Below are 27,845 nucleotides of genomic sequence, written 5' to 3'. Positions count from 1 at the left end.
AATCACAGTTGTATATATGACAGGTAGATGTCACATTTCTGAGAAACATCACTTATAATTGAAATTCACTATTATACTTCTAGCTGAATATCCTAAGATCCAATATCTTAAGAGCAACCAATGCTGCAGATGCCATTTTTATGGGAACCATGCACTGCCAAGAACCTCCATCCATTTTAATTTCACTAACAGAAAAATAGAAAAGTCAATGTTCACTTTTAAGAACCATACTAACGCTTATTAATATATTCCTGTAATCTGTTTGCCATCCTTGGAAGGTTCAAAATTCATGGTATTTTTTAAAGTGTGGTCATAACTTTTCAGACCAGTCCCATTCAGTGCTTTGGATGTCCGGAACATTCCATTCAAAAATGCCTGTGTGAACTATAAAGGCCATATTGGTAACCCTTCTTCTTGAGGTTCATCTCTACAAGCATGGGATCCATTATTCATGCTGATGACATTCCAATAACACGCTGCATGATTTTATACTGAGTGAGCAAATCAGCAGTCTAGACTAAGAGAGACAAAGAAATTAAATTAAAGGTTAATGTTACTTTTTATAGCAGGTTGGATCTCTTAGAAAGATGTACCAAAACGTGGCCTCTAAAGTCTGGTATATTTATTAGGCATGGTGATAGCAGAAAGGATCATACACAATGTCAAGGTGGAGTCCTTTCTCCCAGGAAGAGAAGTTACATGGGGTCATCCTGCAGATGGCTTTTACCATTGAAGCTATCAGCCTGCATGAGTTCTAATGAGCTGTACTTTAGTTTCAATTTCATCTTGGATATGAAGTCAATTTGAAAACTGTGATAAAAACTTGAAAGAAAAATACAAATATAGCCCCACTAATGAACAATGCACATTTCTAACCAAATAAGAGGTTAGTGATCTCTCTGAAAAATCTCTATTAGTTTTAAGTGAAAGTGTGAGCTTCTATTATTTTGTAAGAACCAAAGAAATTAGTCATCTCTCAATAATAACCTAGTGGCATAAAGCAGTAATGACTTTCTTTTCACAGCTGCTCTCATCTGAACCTGAAAATGATAGCTATTCTGGCCCGTTCTAATACCTGGCTTTCTTCTGATACTATTTTTACCTAGATTCTGGAGTTAAAAATTGGTAAAGTTAGTTTTTCCGTATCTGCTACTAACTTATCAAGAATTCATGGAGCTATAAAATCTCCTAACATCCAGTGTACATATTTGGCACACAAAAAAAAAATGGAGAGAAAGCCTACACTGTAATTTTAATCTCCCAAATTTAATGGCATTTTTGAAAAAGTCAAAATTAGTATTTGTGAGAGCCTGATGAAATTAGATGGCCACATATGTGAAAAAAATAGTTGCACCCAACAATTTTATTGAAGTATAAGTTTAATATATTGGTTGGTGCACACAGTTCATTGATTTGTTTGTGCTGTGGATGTGAGCTAGGATAATGAATGAGTTCCATATGAATTGAAAAACTATAGGCAAAAGATATTGATTTGCCAGTAAATCAATATTTAGAAAATATATTGGTCATGGCTACACTTCCATATTGGTTTAATACATTAGCTTGGAACACACTTTGTGTGTGCATGCAATATGCTGATTTCTTTGTTAACTCCATGTTTAAATAAGTGTAATTGTTAGGGACCTTTCTTTTTAAGGAATTGAAATGTGGAATTAGGTGACTTAGGGAGGTAAAATTCTTGTCATCTTCAGAAAATAAACTTGAGATTAATCTTATATGTAGGTAGGCTCATCATGTGTCTATAAATTTTATTTCAACACAAGCACTTTCACAGACTTTAGCATGCAAAATAAAGAATTCACTATTTATTAAAACAAATTCCAAGTGTTAAAAATTATTAACATATGAATGACAAGTACAAAAAATTGTATTCACTACCAAATCCACTTAGCAGCTGTATGAAGTAGTAAGACACTCTGGTTTTAAAAGCAAAACTTGGTTTTCATTCCTGTCTCCTGCCGAGACCAGCACGGTCATGGAGACCCTAACCCAGGGGTGCTAGAGGAATTAAAGACACACACACACACACACACAGAAATATCGCATGTGGAGTAGGAAATCAGGGGTCTTACAGCCTTCGGAGCTGAGAGCCTCAGACAGAGATTCACCCACATATTTATTGACAGCAAGCCAGTGATAAGCATTGTTTCTATAGATTATAGATTAACTAAAAGTATTCTTTACAGGAAGCAAAAGGATGAGCCAAAACAAAGGGATGGGTCTGGCTAGTTGTCTGCAGCAGGACCATGTTCTTAAGGTGCAGATCACTCATGTTATTGTTTGTGGCTTAGGAACATGTTTAAGCGGTTTTCCGCCCCGGGAGGGGGGCGGGGCAGGTGTTCCTTGCCCTCATTCCGGTAAACCCACAACCTTCAGCATGGGCATCATGTCCATCAAAAACATGTCACCAGTGCTGCAGAGATTTTGTTTATGGCCAGTTTTGGGGCTAGTTTATGGCCAGATTTGGGGGCCTGTTCCCAACAGTCTCCAAACACAAAAGTTCTGTCTTCTTAATTGTCACTTACTTAAAGCCATTGCACCTCATCTTCAGTATTGAGGTAATCATTGTTACCTGACTATCCAGGCAGCCACTGCAATAATAATATATCTACAAAATTCATGCTCTACATAAAAATTAATATTGATTGGCATACTCATACTCAGTTTTAAGGCCGGATAGAATGGGTCCATAGTCAAGATCTGTAACATATTAGGTGTTTTATTATTCTTATGAAGCTTTATTGAGGTATAATTTATATAACATAACAGTTTCCTTTTTTTTTTTTTTTTAAGAAATGATGTCTTGCTCTGTTGTCCAGGCTGGAATACAGTGGTGTGATCAGAGCTCACCTCAGCCTCAAACTTGAGCCTCCTGGGCTCAAGTCATTCACCCACCTCAGCCTCAAAAGTCACTCTTTCAAAGTGTGCAGTTTAGTGGTTTTTAGTGTATTCACAGAGTTTTGAAATTTTATTCTTTAGTTTTAGTTTTAGAACATTTTCATTACCCCAAAACTAATCCTATACTCATTAGCAGTCATTCTCCATTTTTCCCTTCTCAAAAATTCTGAAAAATAAATCTGTTTTTTTATTTCTGTGCATTTGCCTACTCTGGACATTTAATACAAATGGAGTAATACAGTATGTAGTCTCTGTTACTGGCTTTTGTTCACTTGGCATAATGTTTTCAAGATTCAGCTATGTCCTAGAATGTGTCATTAAGTCACTCATTTTTTATTTACAAATAATTTCCTATTATTTGCCCTAAGGCTTCTGTGTATCTATTTGCAGTTGATAGATTTGGATTAGTACCACTTTTTAGCTATTATGAATAAGGCTGTTATAAACATTCATGTATGTTTTACATGGAGATATCCATTTCTATTTATTATATAAATTGGAGTGGAATTGCAGGGTCACATAAAAATTTAAACTGTGGCTATGCTTTTGATGAACTGCCAAACTGTTTCCAAAGTTGCTTTATGATTGTAAAATCTCACCATCAATGAATAAGGTTCAAGTTTCTCCACATCCTTCCAACACATAATATTGTCAGTTTTTGAACTTTAGTAATTCTAGTGGGTATAGAATGATTTTGATTTTCATTTCCCTAGCAACAATAATGTTGAGAATCTGTGTGCTTATCAGGGGCTTCTATATCTGCTTTGGAGAAAGGGTCATTCAAATTTGTCTCCCAGTTTGTAATTGAGTTATTCAACTTTTTATTGTTTAACTCTAAGCTTTTTCCATACAAGTCCCTTATCAGATATATGATTTGCTAATATTTTCTCCTGTTCTTTGAGTTGTATATTTACTTTTTTAATAGTGTGCTTTAAAATACAAAATAGTTCAATTTTTATTGTGTCTAATAAATTTTTTTTTTTCTTTTGCCAGTTGTGCTTTTGGTATAATATTGAAAACATTGTTACCTAATCCGAAGTTGTGAAAACTTGTTCCAATGTTTTCTTTTTTTCTAGGAGTTTTAAAGTTTTAGCACTTACATGTAGGTCGATAATGAGTTCAAGTTAATTATTGTAAATGATGTGAGGTAACTTTATTTAAATTTATGTGGATACCCAGTTGTCCCAGCACCACTTGTTGAAAAAACTAATCTTTCCTCATTTCAATGTCTTGGCACCTTTGTCCAAAAGTAATTAATCATAGATGTGAGGATTTATTTCTAGACACTCAATTCTATTGCACTGATCTATATGTCAATTCTTATCTCTGTACCACACTTTTTTGTTTACTGTAGTTTTGTAGTAAGTTATGAAATTGGGAAGAGCAAGTGCTTTATTTTCATTCTTGTTTTCCAAGATTGTTTCAGCTAATCCAAGTCCTTTTCTTTAGATCAGCTAGTCAAAAAAATCTAGCTGTGATTTTGCTGTTTTTTCTCATTTTTACATAGTCAATTACTTTCAATGATGCTTGGTTTATTAATAGAATAAGTATTCTTCCCCTTATCCTCACCCCCTAACAAGGTCCCCTTTGTCTCTCAGGCTGGAGTGCAGTGGTGTGATCAAAGCTCACTGCAGCCTCGACCTCCTAGGCTCAAGCAATCCCCCTACTTCAGCCTCCTGAGTAGCTGGGAACACAGACACATGCCACCATACCTGGATAATTTTCTTTTTAATTTTTATTTTTTGTAGAGAGGGTTTGTCTCCATATGTTGCCCATGCTAATCTTAAACTCCTGGGCTCCAGCCATCTTCCTGCCATGGCCTCTGAAAATGCATTACAGGCATGAGCCAACATATCCAGCCAGCATTCTTTAAAACAAAATATGATTGTATGAGAATAAATAGACATCAAATTAATAATTAAATACATTAATGGGTGAGCACAACAAACTCTGATTTAATGCAGGCCCAAAGGGTAAGAATTCTTTGAATAAAGATTATCATTTTGAGAATTTAAATAAATATCCTCCCCAAAAATTATTTAGTTTTACCATTTTCTTTGATTTTAATTCTTATATCTGTTTACTAATGTTAGGTGAATACATGATTTTCAGTGCTCACAAAGAAAACATGATGGTTTTTATGCTCTACATAAAGATCTGTAATTTATTAGGTGTATTATTTTTATGAAATTTTATTGTGGTGTAATTTATATAACATATAAGTTTCCTTTTTTTTTTTTTTTTTTTTAAAGAAATGGTGTCTTGCTCTGTTGTCCAGGCTGGAATACAGTGGTGTGATCAGAGCTCATTGAAGCCTCAAACTTGAGCCCCCTGGGCTCAAGTTATTCACCCACTTCAACCTCAGAAGTCACTCTTTTTTTATGTGTGTGGTTCTCAAAAGATGTGATTTGTTTTTATTGCAACAAAATGTATTCATCTTACTTAAAGACAATTTATTGGGTACATTTGGAGATTTCTCATGGAGTAGAGAAATGTATGTTCACTGGAACCGCATACTGAATCTGCAACTGGGAAATAATTAGGAACAATGATTCTATTCTATCCATCTCTCAGCCAGCAGTGGTTTCTCTTTTTTTTTTCTCTCTCTTTTTTCTTTTTCTTTTTTTCTTTTTTTTTTTTTTGCTTTTCATGGTCCAGATATTCTCTCTTTTTTTTTTTCTTCCTCCCTGAAGAACAGCTTTCTCTATTTTGATGTGAACATGGCCACTTGACAATCCTTGACTTTTTGTTCCATCTCCTAACAGCGACTAATGAAAATCTCCTGTGTCTATATTCCAAAATTTTCTACAAAAAATAGAAGCTGCTAACCTGTGGCCCATCATTTCTTTATCTATTCAAGTGTGGCCCAAGATCTTTAGGGTGACCTAACACATGCCTAGCTGCAGTGCTCAGAGACTAAAATATAAGTGGCCTTGAATTGCATCCCAACAGAAATCTAGACCCTTGGCTTTATGAAAGGGAAAGAAGAAAGATAAACCCTAAGAAATATTGAGAGAAAAGCTGTCTTTGTAAAGAAAATTTTTCAGTGATTGAGAGGTAGATCCTCAAGCAGGGAAAATAATATGTATAGATTAAATTGGGGACCCTCACTTGTTCTCCCAAACTTTTGCAGTAATGTATTTTTAGAGTGGGTTTAACTAGAAGGTCATGAATTTAGTAATTTCAGGATTCAAGTCTATGTTTTTATACTTATTGATTGTGTGCCATATTTGCCATTAAACGTCAATGAACATAGGTTGTAATTGGTGTTGCCACAACATTAACGTCAAATGCTAGCTGATAAATACTAACTTATAATATATATGTGCACCCTCTATGTAAGTTTATTACAAATAGTAATATACTATAAAGATTTTATTAAAATACTTAAAATTATTTTAGAATCAGAGCTTCTTTGCTCTCATACACTTGGATGTTTAGAAAAGTAGTGATGAATCTTGCTGGCCTGATGTTTGGAAACTCAGGATCTTTGTCACAGTTCTTGAAATAAGCAACTGGGGCTTTGGCAAGTCATATCATGTTCCCTCAAGCTGACCCATCTGGTAAGAGCAGTTTGATTTTAAATTCTCAAGCAACCTGCATTTGAGTCCATCTTATCATTGCCGTAAACATGGGAGTTCTTGATGATGGGAACGATAACAGCAAAACACAGTTAGTCTGATCATAACACCACCAAACATAAACTTTGCTTTTTGAAGGCAGAGAGATAATAGACAAAATTTATGGGACCAAGTAAATCTTTTATCATAATACTTACCTTAAGTAAATGAAATCATTCCCCATACCACAAAGGCAGGTTTCAAGCAACTACACACTAGAGAGTCAAGCACTGTGTTTTCAAATGACATCATATCTACTCAGTTCTGCTTCCACTTTAAGTGATTTTTAGTGTATGCAAGCAAAGTGCACAGCTTATTTATCATAAAGCTAAGATCCATAAAAGTCTTTCAAATGTTTCAATAAACTTATGAAAAAGTATTTTTCAAAAAGACATCCAACTAGCGTTTATTTTTCTCATGGTTTGAAATATGTTTAAATCAAATTTGATGTTATGATCCTTCTCAGACTCTGCAGATCCTGTGGTTCTCTTTGACACTTCGATTACCTTAGAGAAGCATATTCATTTGAGTGGATAAATAACAAGAACTGAGAGAATTCTACTTTTAAAGAAAATATGAATTTGAAGGTATCATCTTACTCTCCCTAAATTCAAATGAAGTTAATTTAAGGCACATGTATTCTGTCATGTTTAGAAGTTATATTATAATTAGTATAATATGCATTATACTGAGAAGCCAATTACTTTACTCCAAGGACACACCATTGGATTTATCTAAAGTAACAGGAATGCTCAGAGTTAATTAAGTTTGTCTTATGCTAACAAGAAATTGTGTCATAATATAGAAAGATTTTAGGATACTAAAGGTCAATCTGTACCATAAAATATCTGCACATAAATGTTTTATGAGGGATTGGCGTAGAATAACATACGAACAAAACCATAATCTATGCTTAATCCTCTAATTGGAATGTGTGTGTATGTGTGTGTTTAAGTTCTATATTTTAATTAGGAGGGCTTCAGCTGCAGGTGACAGAAAATCAGATATAAGATTTACAAGCACAGGAAAATTTAGGGATGCATGTATTTTAAGTCCAGAGATGGCTCAAGTCTAATGTTGGGTTTAATTTAGCGGCCTTTGTTTTGCTTCTAAGTGATTGCAAAAATATAGGCCGCAGTTTTAGACTTCTCAACTACATACAGAGTTACTCAGGGGAAAAGAAAGCTTTCTTTCCTTTTTCTCTTTTCTTTTCTTTTTTCTTCTTTTCCCCTCCCTCCCTTTCCTCCCTCCCTCCCTCCCTCTCTTCCTTCCTTCCTTCCTCTCTTCCTTCCTTCCTTCCTTCCTTCCTTCCTTCCTTCCTTCCTTCCTTCCTTCCTTCCTTCTATATTATAAGTCCCGAGTTGGCTCAAGTCTAACTTTGGGCTTTAGTTTGTGGCCTTTGTTCTGCTTCTAAGTGATTAAAAAAAATAAAGGCAGCAGTTTTAGGCTTCTCAACTACATCCTGAGTCATTCAGGGGAAAGGAAAGCATTTCTTCTCCCCTCCCCTCCCCTCCCCTCCTGTCTTCTCCCCTCCCCTCCCCTCCCCTCTCCTCCCCTCTCCTCTGCTCTCTTCTCCTCTCCTCTCCTCTCCTCTCCTCTCCTCTCCTTTCCTTTCCTTCTTTTCTTCTTTCTTTCTTTTGATGGTTTTCTCTCAAGGGAAAGAAGATGTCTTTTCCAAGGTTTCATAACAAAAATATTGTCTTTATTATAATTGCCTGAATTTGGTCACTGTCTTAGTCTGTTGGAGCCACTAAAACAAAATACTATAGACTGGGTAGTGTATAAAGACCAGACATCTATTTCTCAGAGTTCTGAAGGATAGACTGTTCAAAATCAAAGCACTAGATAATATGGTGTGTGAGGAGGCCCCTTCCCAGGTTCATAGACAGCACCTCTCTTTGTGTCCTCACATGGTGAAGGGGTGAGCTTTACCATGGTTTACATGAGTCCGTTTGAAAAAGGTACAACTCCCATTCATGAGAGCTCTGCCTTCACGATCTAATCACCTCCCAAGGGCCCCACCTCCTAATTTTATCACATTGGTGATTAGGTTTCAACATATGAATTTCTGAGGGATAAAACCATTCAGACCATGGTGTTATATTGCTATTTTTGAATCAATCCCTGCTGTACAGTGAAAAAACAAAACAACAACAAATCAAGACATAGTTACTTTGGATATTAATTATTGAAAAAATCATTGTGGCATAGGATTGTGGGAGGCAGTGAGTGAAGTACCTCCAAGGCATTCAGGTTCTTGCAGAAGTCCCGGTAAACATCCGCAAAGTACATGGTCTAAGTGTGTGTGGCAGTGGAGTGTATACCTAAATAAAATTATAAAATGTTTATGATGGAGAAAAGTAGGAATTTCACTGGATAGGATACCCACAATATCTACTATAGTCTATAAACAAGTGGCTTGGAAACATGTGATAAGATGAAGTCACACGTAACTCTAAAGGTTTGCTTTACTCTGCATAAAAATGGCAATAATAATAAAATATGTCTAACAAAACTGTCCCAAACACCAAATCTCATATCTTCAGTATGCCACTTAACCACTGTATATAAAGGGAAAAAGTCCATTGACTGCAACAGAGCAATTAGTCTTTTCAAAAAGTCAAACTATCTCTTGTCCCTACCTCACATGGTCCCATATGGGTAACGACTGCCAGCTAAAGTCACTCCTCTGCTCAGGTCCTGGCACTCACTGTTCTTTACACAAGTCTTGCTTACTACACTTCCCACATTTTTGCTCATGTCATGAAATGCCCTCAATATATCTCTCTTCTTATGTAAATCTAACCGTGTGGCAAACTGGTCTTGGCTGTGAATACATCCCTATCTACTTTAGAGCTCACTAATGGATGTTTCTTTTCTGATCTGCAAAGACAATTGTAGTCTAAAACCTTACTTCCATCATTCATGTATTAAAAACAATTATTGATAATGTATTAACTGTCTGACAGTCTTCCTGGAGGTCAGGATAAAGATAGAAATATTTTCACATGAAGTTTCTGGTATGTGTGTATTTGTGTGTATATATGCATATGATACTCTCATTTCCCTTAACAAGCTTCCATTTTGTTAAGTGTCAGAGCTATTTCACAGAGTTGTTTCCATTCCCACCATCTAGTGTTGATTCTTCCCTAAAAGAAAAGAGACTCAACAAGACGGTAGAAACCACTCAAAATTTTTGTGGCTTGATGTTTATGTTTCCAGGATACTGGGAAGCAAAAGAAGGATGTTACTGAATTACCATGGCCAAAGTAAAACAATATCAAGTCATTCTGAGATTTCTGTCTGCATTCAAGGAGAGTAGAAGCCCTGATCTTTGGAAAATGTTGCCTTTAATTTAGCTAAGTTGTAGCAGAAACTGTAAAATTTCTTCTGTTTGCTGCTCCTTTATCAATACCATAGATGCGGGTCCAATTTCATGGTTTTTAGTTAAGAATGGCTTTTGCCCTTCACCTAGCGCTATGTAATTAACTTAACTCTTTCCATCTTACACTGATATTACCTGTAGCAGGAAACTCAAAATGCTACATATAAACAATAATAATGTTTTCCACTCAAATATGTGTGCCCACACCACACACACACACACAAGTGAACCCCTCACTGTCTTTGGTGAAACTGTGGATTACCTATCAACCTGCATGGAAAGTTCCAGTTCTTCAGTCTCAGGAGGTGAAAATTACAACCTTGTTCCTTGGTGTTCAACACATATGTTTATTAAGTCTAGTGTGAGCAACATTTAATCAACATATTCATTAAAGGCTTTCCTTTAGTCCCAAATTTTCCATAGAGCAAAGACACTTTGACTTCTTTCCTCTGGTCCCACCTACTTCGTACATGATAACTTTCCTCTGCTTAATTACTATTATTGAATAAATGAACATTTTGTTTCCTACTGCCTAGGAAACAGGCTCCATAAATATATATGCAATTTCTACTATTGCATAACCTATTTCAAATCTATCCTACTTTTACCATCCTCACTTCATTCCGTGTAATCTCTTAGAAATAAAGGAGGGGTTTGGGGGATCCTCTCTTTTTTTTTTTTTTTTTTTGAGACAGTGTCTCACTCTGTTGTCCAGTCTGAAGTGCCGTGGCAGAATCTCGGCTCACTGCAACCTGCACCTCCCAGATTCAAGTGGTTCTCCTGCCTCAGTGATCAGGCCCATACACAAAAAGGAAAATAACAATGAAGTTAAGAAGAGGCATCTCAGGATTATGGGGAATTAAATATGAAAATATGAATTATTGACATCTTGTAGAGAAGATGAAGACGTTTGGACCTCATGGAGAATTTTATTTTTATTTTATTTATTTTATTTTTACTTTTTTTTTTTGAGACAGAGCCTCCCTCTACCACCCAGGCTGGACTGCAGTTGCACGATCTCAGTTCACTGCAGCCTCCACCTCCCAGGTTCAAGCAATTCTCGTGTCACACCCTCTCAATTAGCTGGGATTACAGGAGTGTGCAGCCACGTCCGGCTAATTTTTGTATTTTTAGTAGAGACAGGGTTTCTTCGTATTAGCCAGGCTGGTCTCAAACTCCTGACCTCAAGTGATTCACCTGCCTTGGCCTCCCAAAGTGCTGAGATTATAGGCGTGAGTCACCACGACCAGCCTCCCCGCTTTTTTATACTGTGTGAGATATATGGTTTCTAGGATATGGGCCTGGGTGATGAGTCTGCCATTAATTAGTTTAATTGATTAAATAATGTAGGCACTCTTTTCCCCAGTTTTGACCACTATAAATTGCAATGCTGGATGCGAGGATAATTAGGTTCCTCTTCATTGCGTCTAGTCTGTGATGGTACAATCATATATATCAAGATGAACCCTGAATAATCAAACTTTTTATAGGAGGAGAAAATAAACAGTGCAGGTTTTTAAGGAGGTGAGGAGATAATTGAATTCTTTCACCTCAGTGATTGACTATCTTTTAGGAGACGGTCAACTCATATTTGAATATATTTATTTTTAAAGTAATAAAATATGGCTCATTTTTACTTAGTACTTAAATATTATGCAATCTATCAAATAAAGAGAAATGAATGTAATTCCTTCCTTCAAACAAAGGAATTTGCCATTTGACATGGTCATTCATATGTCTTTGACTTATCACCTTAGTGCACAGATACGCTTAAGCCTCTTTTATACTTGGGCAATTTGAATTTCATTGTGGGTGCCCCAGTGATCTAATATTTATTAACAAACATTATAAATAAAATGAGACTTTCTTTTAAAGAAGATTTTGGATTATTAAAAGTGACACTTCTTCAGCTGCAGCTTAAGAGTAAAACATTTAGGAAAATTGTAATCATTCTAAGCTAAGTTTGGATTTTTTAAATCATTTCCAACACATGTGGTGAGCTGGTGTTATATTGGAAATGAATTTAATCTAAACTGGCTATGGTTTATGAACACTGCCAAAGCCAAACAAAGCATAATGAAACTTCATTTTAATGTTCTCCATTTAATATTTTCTAACATTTACCATTTGTTTATTAGATTTATGTAACACCTATTATCCAAACAGCTCAAGACATTGTTGAAAGAATATTAAATTAAAGCTTTTTATATGAACCTTTCCTGAGAGGAATGGGACAATAGAAGAGAATTCTTGACAAACCACATTCACAGAAAGAGAATCCCAGCCAGAATATTTGAGGCATTTTTGTCCCCATCAAAAGGTTTTTGGAACTACATCCCTGGGCAATGATATTTCACTCTACCTGGATTACAAACCTCAAAATTAACTAGTTCTGATTTACGTTGGATTCCTATATAAATTCCATTGATTTCACATGCATTCGTAAAAAAATAAATAAAGTTTGTGACATCAAAAAAGAAATTTGGCATTTAACACTTGAAGTTTCTTTTTATTTTCTATTTTAAAATTACTTTTATGTTTTGCAATTATAGACGAGTTTTAATATTTGGAACCAGTTCTTCAGCTGTTACGTTGAATAATAGTTGTCTTAAATTTACATGGGAAATGTTTTCATTCTTTGAAGATACACAAAAATCTTCCAAACAGCAGCAACTAGGCCTTCTCCCTAATCAATTCAGAGTTTGTCTAGTGCAAGTCCTTCATTTTGAAAACAAGAAAATCCAGACCCAGAGATTTAGATAATTCATACAAGGTCACTGTTTGAGTTTCTCACAGAGCTGGAGCTAGATTGAGTCTTACTCTAATCATTTTTCTTCTATTAAAACAGTGCTTTTTAATAAATTTCTCTGATTTTTAAAATGACATTTGCAAACAACTAGGGATGAGTGTTTTCAGGACTCACATTGTCTGTTGAACTTTGAGCATCTCACACTTCCAGGCCTCACTCATTACAATAAAGTTTCCCATCCATCGTGGGGCATAATATGACCAACCTTATTTGCCATACTTTACCAATACTGCTACACAGAGGGCTGGTTTAGGAGTTAAAAGCCCTGTGTAATGTCAATTCCTATTGTTGAATGGAAATTCACCAAGGCATCTTAAAGCAAAACAGCGTGAGTTAATGCTACTCTCTCACCAATAGAAATGACTTTCATACCTCTGTGCTCTGCCATGGACTTTACTAATTAGGCAACTCCAACCCTTCAGAGATGTTCAGTGTCTCTCTCAAGGCGACAGTCCTTGTTAGTCAGTACTTTTGACTCTCTAGTGTTGATTGTGTTTTATACCTGGGTAATAATTTCGGAATTAGGTACAACATGGAAAGTGAAGCTAGTCTCTCTGACAACAGACCTAAATTCTACAATTTACTGTCTGATCTTAATCTAGTTAATAAAGCCCACTAAGAGGCTTAGTTAACAAATTTGCAAAATGGAAATTATAATAATGTCTGTCTTATATGGTATGATGAATATGTATTAATGGTGTTTTTATTAGTCTAACTTGTATGTTTTTCCATCAGTTCTATCAGCACACACACACACGCACACACACATATGGTTTAATTAATACAATTATATTATTCCCCACTATTATAGTCATGGGAATTTCAGAGAAATATTGTAAAATGTTTGGATAAAATCATTTGACAGAGAAAATTTCACGTGTTGTACTCAAATTCTTCGAGGAAAACTCCTTATCCCTCCACCCCTACCCCAATCTCTTTACTTGAGAAATGAAACTGAAAACCTAGTCATCACTCCCTATAGGGGAATCTCCATAGAGCATTATAATTACATAGGTTAAGCATGAGAATTGGGAAACGATTAACATTGTATGACAAAATAAATAAAAAGTTAATTACTATAAATGTTAGCCACACAGCATCAATCCTTAATTACTATGCAGATGAATAACCTTAAAATGAAAATATTATATGTATATATACACACACACATATATACATGAATACTATACACACAAATATGTGCTATATATATATATGTTAATGTGTGTGTGCGTATACAAAAGAGAAAAAAAATAGTTTCCTAATACCATTAAATTGCCTAGTCACAGAACTAGGCTTTCATATTTTTGTAAATTTTGGATTTCTTATGTTTAACTCTTGGCTAGATTTATATTTTCAAGTTCTCCTTATCCAGCTATATTATAGCCTTAAAGGCCAACATCGATGTACAAAGGAAATACTCCAAGATATCTAGTACAATCACTAGTTTCACAAGGGTAGAATAAACGAAAGAAACATAGAGAACTGCTACACACTCGCAAGTAAAAGGATAATAGGCGTAAAGTAGTCTGTATAATCAATCCCAAATAGAGGATGATCTCAAAGTCTTTCCCAGTCTCTATGATTCAGAACTAAATAATTCCACATGGTTGAGGCTGTATTTTTCTTTTCTTCATTTCCCTTCTGTAGAAATTACACATTTGCTTTCTTTATTGTATTATCTTTAGCTTGAGATGGGACATTTTGTTGTTATTTTAGCCCTTAGTTCTAAATCGTTTTACTACTAACAAATGAAGTGTTTAGGCAGATTAAGTTTCTGTTATGTATTTTCAGAAAACACATAACACTCATTATTTTTAATAATTGACATAAGAATCTAAAGAGATTGAAAGTGTCTCTTTGTACCTGCCCACTTTCTAAATTCTATAAATCTTACGAAATTTAAAAAATCCTGTTTCCTGTCACTTTGGTAGGAAGTATATGAGATTGAGACACTAGTGTCATCAAAGTATGATCACCAGGTAATTTATTGCTGATGCTTTGACTTTACTTGAATTAATTATTAAACTAATAAGCTAAATTTTGACATTCATGTTTGTTTCTATATCAGCCTATTTTTTGTTTTCATATCCAAACATCAGCTTTCTGGGTACCCAACCTCTGCCCACTTACATGATGTTATATGACACTGTGGACTTGGACCCAGTTTTTACTATTTGAGGCTTAATTTAACCTGGTTTCATGGTTCCTAAGTGTCTACTCCTCTTGGGACTCTGTCCTTTCTTTGTATATTAAATTTAATCATTACCTACTTTATGTAACCAAGATTGTTAATCTCTGGGTAAAGGAACAGGTTTAAATTCCCTACCATTTATGTCAGTCTCATTATAACTTTGCTGATTAAGAAGTCACAGACTGGGCTGGGTGCAGTGGCTCACACCTGTAATTCTAGCACTTTGGGAGCCTGAGTTCACTTGAGGTCAGGAGTTCAAAACTAGCATGGCCAACATGGTGAAACTCTATGTCTACTAAAAATACAAAAAAAATTAGCGGGGCGTGGTGGTTCATGACTGTAATTCCAACTACTCTGGAGGCTGACACAGGAGAATCGTTTGAATATGGGAGGTGGAGACTGCTGTGAGCCAAGATCGCACCACTGCACTCCAGCCTGGTCAACGAGATTCTGTCAAAAAAAAAAAAAAGAGAAAAGAAAAAAGAAAAAAAGAAGTGACTGACTGGAAAATGTAAAACGCTTTCCCTGGCTGTAGAAACACTGAGCAGTTGCTTCTCTCTCTTCTTCAGTCTTCCCTTGGTCAAACTCACACCTATATAGTCTTTGTTGAGTCTTTGTTGAGTACATCCATATGGTGCTGCACTATTTTTCAATGTTCACTTAAAGACTTGAGTACTTAATCCACAGATTGCCTCTCTTATGCTAATCAAACTGTATGTCGGCAAGGCATACCCATGGCTTTAATATTAAACTCTGGGCATTTATGAGGGTAGCTTCAATTTATGCATTAAAAATTGAAAAGAAGCAGGACTGGCTGTTTCAAAATTGTGAAAATAGGCAAGTGTCCTATTTTTTACTTCCTTTTTCTTCACCTATCGAAGGATTTTTTCTTCCTATTTCACTCACTTAATCTCTCACTTCCTCATTACTTTACCATCAAAAGGTGGATGCTCCAATATTAGTCCTTTGCATTTATTGATTAGTTAACATACTGTAATTTTAGTATTAATTATATTCAATCTTATGTAACATATTCATATTAGAGTGATAGCTACCACGATTAGAGATACCTAGGAGTTTTATTATTTTTTTTCTCTAAAAATTTCTGGGTATAATAGCAAGTGTCAACTTATCATCAAGTTCTGGAAAAAGCTTTTGAAAGTGCTTCATCCTCTTCACTCAACCCCTATGCCAATCCCTTTACTTGAGCAATAAAACTGAAAACCTACTTATCACTCCCTATAGGGGAATCTCCATAGAGTGTTATAATTACATAGGTTAAGCATGAGATTTGAAAAACCATTAACATTGTCTAACAAAGTAAATGTAAGGTTAATTACTATAAATGTTAGCCACATACCACTAATCCTTAATCATTATGCAGATAAATAACCTTAAAATGAAACATTTTAACATATATATACACACACGCATGCTATACACACACATACGTGTGTTATATATATGTGTATGTGCGTGTGTGTATGTGTTAGTGTATGTATGCATATGCAGAAAAGAAAAACAATAGTTTCCTAATACCATTAAATTGGCTAATCACAGAACTGGACTTTCATATTTTGATAAATTTTGGATCTTATAGAATCATTAAGAACTTACAAAATAAAAAGAATACAAGGAACAGGAGGATAATCTTCCTAATACTAAAAAGAATGTGTAATGATTGATTGAAAGTTGACTTATCAGCAGTAACAAAAGTCAAAAAAATGTATGTATAAGTTTAAATTCATAGTACATCATATTAAATATAAACATTCTGTCTGGATGGTGGTGATGTACATGTTCATAAGGGAGAAATGTTACATATAAGTATTCTGATAGAGAATTAACAGAAATATGCTTGGTAGTATTCAGAAGAGAATTCAATCAGTGAATTCAAAGAGAAAATAACTTCTTTAATTATAATATCTAGATAAACCTCTCAATATGTTTTATTTTTCTAAAAACCCAGTAATACTTGTCTATATTAAATAATTATTTTGATATATATACTAAAGCTTTATAAATGAATAATTTATACTATTGCCATAATCTTAATATTCTGATTACACAATCAAATACTAAATATATTATTATGACAGAATACAACACACCATTAATTCAAAGCTAAAAATGCTTTTAAAGATTTGAATTCTATAGCTTTCATTATTTTTATTATTTGTTTACTTCATCATTTGTAAATTTCAAAGTCATCTAGGTTTGCAGCAAATGTTCTGAGGCAGTTACTAACTACCATCTCTGCTGAGAAAGTGTGAAGTCATAGCATTTAACAGAAGCCCAAGTTCCATACTGGATTCCTTCCAAGCTGCTCTCGTTGTCAAAAGAGGGAACTAAATCCGTGTTTTTGTGCTAGCATAAATTCTCCATATTTCTGAATTAAATGTGGTACTACCATTTCCCTTGACATTAGTTTCTACCTTCAAACTGGAGTGGACAGAAAGGTTGTACTGGTAATGGTGTAGTATGAAACTAAAGGGAGGAGGACAGGTGCTTCCAGAATGTCTTCTTTCGTCTTAACGTGTTGTCAACATCTTTAGGGACATAAGCATCTTCTTCAGTTTCTGAATAAGTAGCCTTGTTGTGATTACACTTTGAATACTTGTTAAAGGAGCATAGAAATGTCTGCTTCTTCATTGAAACAGTTAGGGTAGATAATTTGCAGTTACATTACTTCTTCTATTAAACAACAGGATATGAGCCTACAGGGATGAGTTACTCTGGGTATGAAATTCAAGTACATTAAAGCATGGTATGGAACACTAAATATCGTATTTACCTGAAAATCCATCGTTCTATTACGAGATCTTTGCAAAATAGAGAAAGCCAACAAGAGGGAGTTTTTTTGCAAATCTTGTCTTGTACTTCAGTATCTCAAAGCAGTTCAGTAGAAATAATCCGTCTGTAGGACAAGCAAGTAGCTTATAAGCATAGTTTTAGTTTTGATTGCCCTAGTGGTAACTATGATGATACTCCCTTTTGCTACTAACACTTCAAAGACTCATCTATTCTCTTTTTCTTTTTCTTTTTCTTTTTCTTTTTCTTTCTTTCTTTCTCTCTCTCTCTCTCTCTCTCTTTCTTTCTTTCTTTCTTTCTTTCTTTCTTTCTTTCTTTCTTTCTTTCTTTCTTTCTTTCTCTCTCTCTCTCTTTCTTTCTTTCTTTCTTTCTTTCTTTCTTTCTTTCTTTCAGACAGAGTCTCACTCTGTCGCCCAGGCTGAAGTGCACTGGCGTGATCTGCAAGCTCCGCCTCCTGGGTCAACACCATTCTCCTGCCTCAGCCTCCTGAGTAGCTGGGACTACAGGCGCCCACCACCACACCTGGCTAATTTTTTTGTATTTTTAGTAGAGACAGGGTTTCACCGTGTTAGCCAGGACGGTCTCGATCTCTTAACCTTGCGATCCACCCGCCTAGGCCTCCCAAAGTGCTGGGATTACAGACATGAGCCACCATGCTCGGCCTCTATTCTCATTTTCTTGTTATCTGCCAGTCATCATTGCTTAAAAGATTATCTTCTATGGTAAACAGTCAGCTGTGATTAAAAAAATGCAGTTAAGTTTATGTCCTGAAATAGAAGAACATTCACAAATTATGATCCCAGAGCAGGATAATAGATGGCTATATGACCAGGAATGCTAAGACAAGACAAATTAAGAGGTTTCAATGAGATTAAAGAAAGGACAGAGATAAGTATGCTGAGGGCAAGATTATAGTATCTGGTCCACAGCAAAATGTGCATGCCCTTGCTTGATATAGGGAGATTGTAAATCAGAATCTGGGAAGGGTAGTTTCTCCTTCATGACACTTACATTTTTCAAATTAAAAGATCAGAAGTCAGGAAAAATCACAAAGAACCATGAACTGAAGAGAGAGAGCTGGGTGAGCAGGAAACAGCTGTGATAAGGCCAACCCAGGAAATCCTGGGAATTCCCAAAGGAGGAAATTATCTTCTACCATCAGTATGTTTCATGAGACTTAATGCAGAATTACTTTTCACTTGGAACTAGCCTTGAACTTGGGAGAGGAAACAAGTAAATTTTAGTTTCATACTGAATGTGAAGCTAAAAGGAAAGCAAAACTGAAGCATAGAACAATGCCTTAAATATTTGCGGTTAAAACTTGAGTGAGGTTACATGGATTCCTTTTTATCACATTTATATTTTTACCAGATTTGTTAATTACTTAGTTATCCATTTTTCCTCCATTAATGCTTTTCACTAATTATAGAGCTGACTCAGAGTTTTGCTACATAGATATAATAATGTCTGCAATAACTTAACAATATACTTTATTAGAAACATTATGTGATAACCTGTTTTTATCCCAGTTCTGCTCATGCTGCCTCTTTGGGCCTTTTTTTTTTTTTTTCCATATGTGAAATGGGAATAATATAATGATGTCAACGGTAAGTGGAAATTATTTGAGATAATTTATATCAAAAGCTCGGGCTTATCAAGAACTTCCCACATTCCAAGCACTGTTCAGTGTATAAAGGAAACATATGAGAAACTTGGCTTTGAGAGGTTTATATTTCATACTTGCAAGATATTTTCCTTTTCGATCTTGAAATTAGTGAAGTTTTCCAGGGCACTGTCTTTACTTTATAACCCCCATTCTCCTGGAGCTAGCTAAACGTACAGCAAATAACAAGCATTCGACAGAATAACTTTGAGTTGCTCTGTGTCCTTGTGAAGTAAATTGGGAAGCTGTATAATTTCTGTTAGTCAATCCAAAGAGGCCAACACAGGTTATCAAGGGTCACACAACAAGGTTATGGTGAAGGCTGGTCAGAAACACACTCCTTCAGAATCTGAAATTAACGATCACCCATACTCACTCTACTCATGCTTAATTTTATAGGAAGACACTTCAGCAGAAAGGCAGCTTTGAGAAATTTGGGCTTTGGAAGAGATAAACATATCATCTTTGTTTTAATGATGAATTGCAATAGAGAATTCCTAAGATAAGCATCTCCCATAAGAAAGCACATTGCTCAATCTGGTGAGCAAATGTGCAGACAGTGCATGAAACTCAGATTCTGTCTCTTTATGCATTCAATACCCTCAAGACTTCCAATTAGGCAGTTTCCTCCCTGCTAATGGGTAAAATTAGGAATGCTTTATGTAAAACTTGAAAACAAAATTAATAATTCACAACTGTGTTCTAACTGCTACATAAAACTTTATAAACTGTACTTTAGGCACCTAATGTTTAGGCTATAAATGCTATCTTGTTCATAGGGAATATGTATGCATATATTGGTCCTTTAAAATTATTTATTCATTGAAAATAAAATTCAGGCCCTTTTGCCTATACTTCATGTGGCATACATATACTGTACAGAGTATAGTTTTGAGATCAGAAGGGTTGTAAGCCATTTAAATTGAATTACACTTTTATTTAGCTAGTGCAGAATAAAATTGGGAAGAAAAGTGATAATCTTTTCCTCTGTCTTATTTTAATTAAAATGCAGATATAAGATTTGGTCTGAGAAATTGAAGACACTTTAAAGTTCATCAAGGTCACCCTCCCACTCAGTGCAGAAAGGACCAGTATAATAGTTTTGGTAGGTGTTCATTCAGCTTCAACTTCAACTCTTTAAGTATCTCCTTAGCTCACATATGCCATTTGGACAGGTCCTAATGGACTCTTCTTCAGCATATTGAGATAAGTTAAATTTACTAAACCAGGTATGGTTCTAAACAAAGAGTTGCATGGAATGTCTAATTCTTTTTCCATGTAGTCCTCAGCTATGTTGAGAAAATTGTTGTGTCCAATCAAAACTCTTTTACAGTGAGCTTTTTCAAATTCTTTCAACTATCCCTCCTACAATATGCTTTTCAGATGTGTTTATCTATCTCGGTCTCTCTAACCAGGTATTAAATACTTCTTAAAATCATCCAGAATTGAACACAATTTTAGGTGTGCTGTAACCATGTACAGAATATTATGCCAAGCTATATTTATATGTCAGGAAACAATTTGTTGTTTTTTATTTAATAATTCAGCCAAAAATAATTTTCACCTTTTTTAACCACTATATCACACTGTCTTCTTTTTTTGAGCACGTCAAGGAAAAGTTTGGTAGAGAATTATTCTCCCTCTCTCTGTAATGGTGTCATGATTTTCTTAAATCTATAGTGGAACTTATTTTTTGCATTTATTTTATTTGGGCTGATTATGCCAGTGTTTCGACATATAGGAAGCAGGTATATATCAAATCAGAGTACCTGCTCTATTGGAGTCTGCTGCCTGCATTCCAATCTGGTTCTGACACTTACCTGTGTATTAGTGGGCAAGGCCATCGGCTCACTAAATTTATTTATCTATAATAGAAGAATGATAATAGTAGCTATTCATGAATGAGACGAAGTATGTGGACCTTTAGCTTAGTGCCTGGCATGTGAAAATTTTTGAAAAATCTTAACTATTATCATTGTCATTATTAAAGTTACTTGCTATCAAAACAAGCATGGTAACAGGTAAAAATACATAGCTTTTATATATTGTTAAGTTGTAGTAAAAATTGTGCATGGAGATGGACTAAGCACAGGTTAGAGTCTACCTCTCAAATTGTTACTAATATCTTTTGGATTATTGGCCCATTGGAAACCCGACTAAACTGATGTTCAGAATAAATTCTTATGCAATAGCTGTTGCCTGCTGAGGATCATAATATTCTTTTTGGATTGTTTGTATAAAATGTATTTAGCAATATGTATATTTTGTTTGGAAGTAATGTCAAGTTCCTTAAATTTTAGCTTTAGAAATCAGTTTTCTCCAATTTATAAAACATCAGAAATATATTTATTTGTTCCCAGTTTTATCATATGTCTCCCATCTGCTCTTCATTTTTAAAGATCACACTGGCATTTTAAAAAGTTTTATGCATTCGTTCAACACATATTTTTTGAACTATACTGTGATAATGAAAGTTTCCCTATTTTAAATGAATTAATGGTCCATGAGACAAACTGAACATGATCTTGCATTTTAAATTCCAATTTATGTATTATAATAAAAGCATGAATAGGAAGATAATTACTTATCTTGGTAAGATTTTCAGCCCCCGATATCTAATTTTCATGAATCTTGAGTTTGCATTCATTAGAAATACTAAGGTAATTCCTATACATATCTTAACCTATTATGAATGCAATTTCTTCATGAGACCATGTTTTTTCTTTAGCATCTCCATGAGGCTCATTCTTATTGATAAATCACTTAGAAGAAGAATCATTTTCAGTAGTTTTCAGCTTTCCTTGTCACCTCTTAAGTACGTCTGCCCAAAGAGTGCATCCATGAAAGTCTTTGCACTATAACATCATCTATGAAGCTCTATTTTATTTATGACATGGTTTAAATATTTCAGCCTTTTTGCTTATAATTTTATTAGATAGTATATCATATGTAAAAGTGTATATATAATTTTATGTGTGCTATTTTAAATAAGAGTAAATTGATACTCCATATGCATACCACAAAACTTAAGACATAGAACATTTCAGAGGCTTTGAAGCCCTCAGCCTGTTCCCTGCCAATTACATGATGCTTTCCACACAAAGGTAACCACCCTGGCTTTCATGGTGATAATTCTCTTACTTTTCCTTATAACTTCATTCCATAAGTCATCAGCTAAAGAATACGATGTATATAACAAAATTTTAAGTGTATTGTGCAGTTTTATGTAATTTTGACTCACTATACTCAGTCTTTGAATTCAGCTTTATTCAATAATTTATTTTTGAAATGTACCTATGTTCAATGTTTAATATTGAAAGCTCACTGTACATTTTGAAATTCTATTTATTTTTCTTTATTTTATTTTATTTTATTTTTCTGAGACAGAGTCTTGCTCTGTCAACCAGGGCTGGAGTGCAGTGGCATGATCTTGACTCACTGCAACCCCCATCTCCTGGGTTGAGTGATTCTCCTGCTGAAGCTTCCCAAGTAGCTGGGATTACAGGTGCCTGCCACTATGCCTGGCTAATTTTTGTATTTTATGTAGAGATGGAGTTTAACCGTGTTGGCCAGGCTAGTCTCAAACTCCTGACCTCAAGTGATCCGCCTGCTTCAGCTTCCCAAGGTGCTGGGATTACAGGCGTGAGCCACCGTGCCTGGCCTGAAATTGTATTTATTTCTATTGATGAAATGAATTGTAGTGCATTTTATTGTATAAATAAACTATGTTTTGCCCATGATGATATTGTGAACAATTTTCTTCTGTTTCTGCTGGGCCATAAAAGAACATCATTAGGAATATATACCTACATAACAGATCAATTGCAGGGCTTAGTTTTCTGTCCTCACATTGCCAAATAATGCTATATTATTCTCTCAAGTAGTTGAGTTTGTTTATATTCCCACCAGCAATATATGATACCTCACCTGGCTTCACATTCTCACCAACCCCTGGTATGACTAGATTCTATCACTTTTGTAAATTTTATGAGTATAAAGTTGCATCTTTTTGTGATTTTATATTAACAGCTGTCTCTTAAAGTAAGATTATGGAGACTTCAAAGGAAGCCAGTAAGTATTAGCAAGTATAGAACCACGCATTTTTTAATGCATGTGGTAGGGAGAAAGATTCTGGAGGTGGAGTGTAGAAAATTGGGCAAAAGAATAGTACTGAAAACAACCAGGAGGCAAGAGCGAGCATAGGGCATCCATTCCTGAGCACTGGGCATGTCAGGAATTGAAAGCATTTCAGAAGATTGAAGAAGAAGAGAGGCAGGAAGCAAGGCTACAGGAAAGAACTGGGGAGTGTTGGGATTCAAAGAATGTGTCAATCACTTAAGGAGTTAGAATGTTATTGAATGAGTACATTCAGTAGACGAAGAACTCTTATACTGGTGTCAGTGGGGGAGTTACTGTCTACACTTGAAGTGTAGGAAGATTGTGCAGGCCACAGTCTGAGAAGAGGACCACATGAGAGGCAGAGAGAACAGTTGTGGTGAAAGACCAAAATGGCCCAAATTAAAGTTGGTTTGTGTGGACCAGGAGAAATGGACAGATTCAAGGGCTGTTTGGATGATGAATTAGTAGGTAAGGGAAAAGAGAAAACCCTTTTTATCTCTTACTCTATTTTACAAATTCTTATTTCCTTATCCGAGAAAAGAGATGACAAGGAGAGATTTTGTTAGTGTTTTAGGAGCAAGCTGTTCTCTCAGCCACTGGGAAACACCACTATTAAGAAGAAATGCCTGCCAAGGCAATCACAGGGCCTCTTGGCATTACCCACCCTGTAGAAAATGAGCCACAATGGAAAGGAATCTCTCTCATTTATGTGACCGAATGGTATGAGGGATGAAGCCACCTCAGCAAGCACAGCTGGCAGCTAGCCACTTGACCCCTGAGCTTTAACAGGTAGGTTCCTGCTTGAAAGGATGGGGAGGAGATGGATTCTCCAGCTGCTGCCTTTAACCGTAGATATCCCAACAGGTGACAAAATGTTTTTGGTAAACTAGAGATACTGTTCCTATATTTGGTCTTCATTTACTTTTGCAGTTCTCTTTAGCAGCTTGTGGATTCCTATCCCCTGAAAATAGAGAAAGCCCTATGATGGAACCTATATTGCAGAACAGATAGAAAACTTGAACCATTCTCTCATTATTTCACTCATACGATCTGTAAGTGTGCATATGATTATGTTGGAAGTGGACTGAACATGTGAAGTTGCAGAAATTACACAGGTGTTATCATAAATTAAATTTACTTAAAGTCAGATATGAGAGGTGACTTTCAAATGCTGATTTCTTCCTGCATTTCTTTTAAACAGGGATAAAAACTTGTTTGAAATTGTTGAGAAACATAGAGTCTCAAAATTTTCCCGAATGATTATTTGCAATAGGATTGTGAGACATGCTGGATAAATAATAAGAACATGAATAAGAACATGATTTTCTGTTTTTGTACCAGTATCATGCTGTTTTAGTTACTGTAACTCTATAATATAGCTTAAAGTCAGGTAATGTGACGCCTCTAGCTTTGTTCTTTTTGCTTAGGGTTGCTTTGGCTTTTTGGGCTCTGTTTTGGTTACATATGAATTTTAAAATAGATTTTTTTTTCAGTTCTGTGCAAATGACATTAGTAGTTTCATAGGAATAATGTTGAATTTGTAGGTTGCTTTGTGCAGTATGGGTATCCCCAATGAAACAGAATAGAAAACCCAGAAATAAAGCCACACACCTACAACCATCTGTTCTTCAACAAAGTCAACAAAAATAAGTAATGGGAAAGGACCACTGCTTATTTTTATTCAATAAATTGTCTTGGGATGACTGGCTAAACATGCACAGAAGAATGAAACTGGACTCCTGTCTGTCATCATATACATAAATTAACTCAGGATTTAAATGTAAGTTCTCAAACTATAAGAATCAGATAAAAAAAACTTAGGAAACACCATTGTGGATATTGTCCTTAGTAATGAATTTATGACTAAGGTTCTTAAAAGCAATTGCAGCAACAACAAAAATTGACAAGTGGGACCTAAATAAATTAAAGAGATTCTTTACAACAAAAGCAACTACCAGCAGAGTAAACAGACAAACTACACAATGGGAAATATATTTGCAAACTATGCATCCGACAAACGTCTAATGTCCAGAATCTATAAGGAACTTAAATAATTCAACAAACCAAAAATAAATAACCCCCATTAAAATGGGCAAAAAGACATGAACAGATACTTATCAGAATAAGATACACAAGTGGACAACAAACATGAAAAAAATGCTGAAATCACTAATCATCAGAAAAATGCAAATCAAAACCACAATGAGATACTATCTCACACCAGTCAGAATGCTTTTTATCAAAAAATTAAAAAAAAATAGATGCTGATGAGTCTGTGGAGAAAAATAACATGTACACACTGTTGGTGGAAATGTAAACTAGTTCAGCCACTGTGGAAAGCAGTTTGGAGACTTATCAAAGAGCATAAAACAAAACCAACAGTCAACTGAGCAATCCTATTACTGGGTACATATATATACAAAAGAAAACAAATCATTCTGCCAAAAAAAAAAAAAAAAACCTGCATGCATTTGTATATTCGTCACTGTGTTACTCACAATAGGAAAGACATGGAATCAACCTAGGTGCCCATCAACAGTGGATCAGATTTTAAAAAAAGGTGGTACATATACACCATGGAATACTACACAGCCATGAAAAAGAATGAGATCATATCCTTTTCAGCACCATAGATGCAGCTAGAGTCCCTTATCATAAGCAAATTAATCCAGGAACAGAAAACAAAATACTACAAATTCTTATAAGTGGAAACTAAACAATGTATACTCATGGACATAAAGATGGCAACAATAGAAACTCTAGGAACTGCTAGAGAGGGGAAGGAGGAAGGGGAGCAAAGGCTGGGAAATTAACTATTGAGTACTATGATTAGAACTTGAATAATGAGATCATTAGCACCCTGAAATTCAATATCATGCAATACTGTGCAGGTAACAAATCTGCACATGTATCCCCTGAATCTAAAATAAAAGTCAAAAAAAAAATAGAGTATGATTTTCCAAACAAAGTGCTGTGTATATTATTTTCAACTTTTATTTTTTGAATAAGCCTCTTCAAATATCTTATGATTTCCTGCCCTTAGAATGAAAATTCAATCTGCCATTAGAGATGCTGCTTCTCCTTTTCTACATTTTTTCTCATTCCCAACTCCTGCAAGAAAAACTACATGAGCAAATGAATATAAAATGCCAATAGTTCCCTAGATAGTAAATATGCTATTATTTTTGTCATCATTATACAAATAAAGTTTCAAATTAGTAAAGTTTATTAATACATATTTGATGTACATAGAACATTTGTAGCATATATGTAAGTGATGAAGCATAAAAATTAAATGAACAACTATAAATTCACCATTCCTTATAAGAATTAGAACATTAGGAATGTCATTGCATATAAATATATGCTTATATTTCTTCCTTTCATTTTTCTTTCCCCATCAGGTAACCATTTCCATGAATATGGTGTCTGTTTAATTTCATTTTCAGTTTTTGTCCTTGAAAGTGGCAAAAGTGGGCTTGTGATAATCACTATGGTTTTAAGTCAGACTGCATTATTCCTGAATGTTTTCCAGGAGACTTCTAATTTTAGACTCATTCTGTCCAGTCTGTTTTTAATATTGGGTTCTGGCTCCATCTTCCATTGGTGACCCTGATTCACCTTCCAGATCTGATATTTTGAAGTGCATTCAATATATTTTACCACTAACTTTTCTAGGAAAATATTCATAGGAAACCCCATCACCAACATCTCTGGTCCTTGAGTCAAATCCACCTTAGCCATCCTGTTGAAGGTGACTTCTTTGAAGTCAATTATTTCTTAATTCAAGATCCAATGACCATGTATCTCTTGGCCATGTTTTTCCTCATGCAGACCCAACACAGGATGATTAAACAACCTGTAGCAGCCAACCCACCCCAAATTAACCTACAGTCAATCGGAAGATATTGTGCTTGCTATTCCAAGGCAGCTTCGAGGCAAGTACCTTAGCCTAACTCCAACACTTCAAATCATATCTGGCAATGAAAAGCCCTACAAAATGGTAATTCTGTGGTTTGCCTTACATGAGAGTTACTTCTACATAGCATCATATGAAATAAATCTAGTCAAAAGGATGAAAGCATGAAAAGTGAGGCAATTTTATTCAGAATAGCTACAATTAAACAATACATTTTCTTAATTTTGATATAAATCAGATCAAAGGTACATAATTAGAATTAAATCCCGTTGGATCACCTGCCCTAGCTTATGCAGATATCTCCTATAATACATCTTAGCGTGATTTTCCAGTCTTCGCTGTCCCAAGTTAGAAAGTTTCACCTGTTCAAATGGACAATTATGCCATAAGATAATAATTTCTCATA

The sequence above is a fragment of the Theropithecus gelada genome, chromosome 7b, assembly GCF_003255815.1.
Source record: "Theropithecus gelada isolate Dixy chromosome 7b, Tgel_1.0, whole genome shotgun sequence".
NCBI lineage: Eukaryota > Metazoa > Chordata > Mammalia > Primates > Cercopithecidae > Theropithecus > Theropithecus gelada.
Note: the sequence above shows the minus strand (reverse complement) of the source record.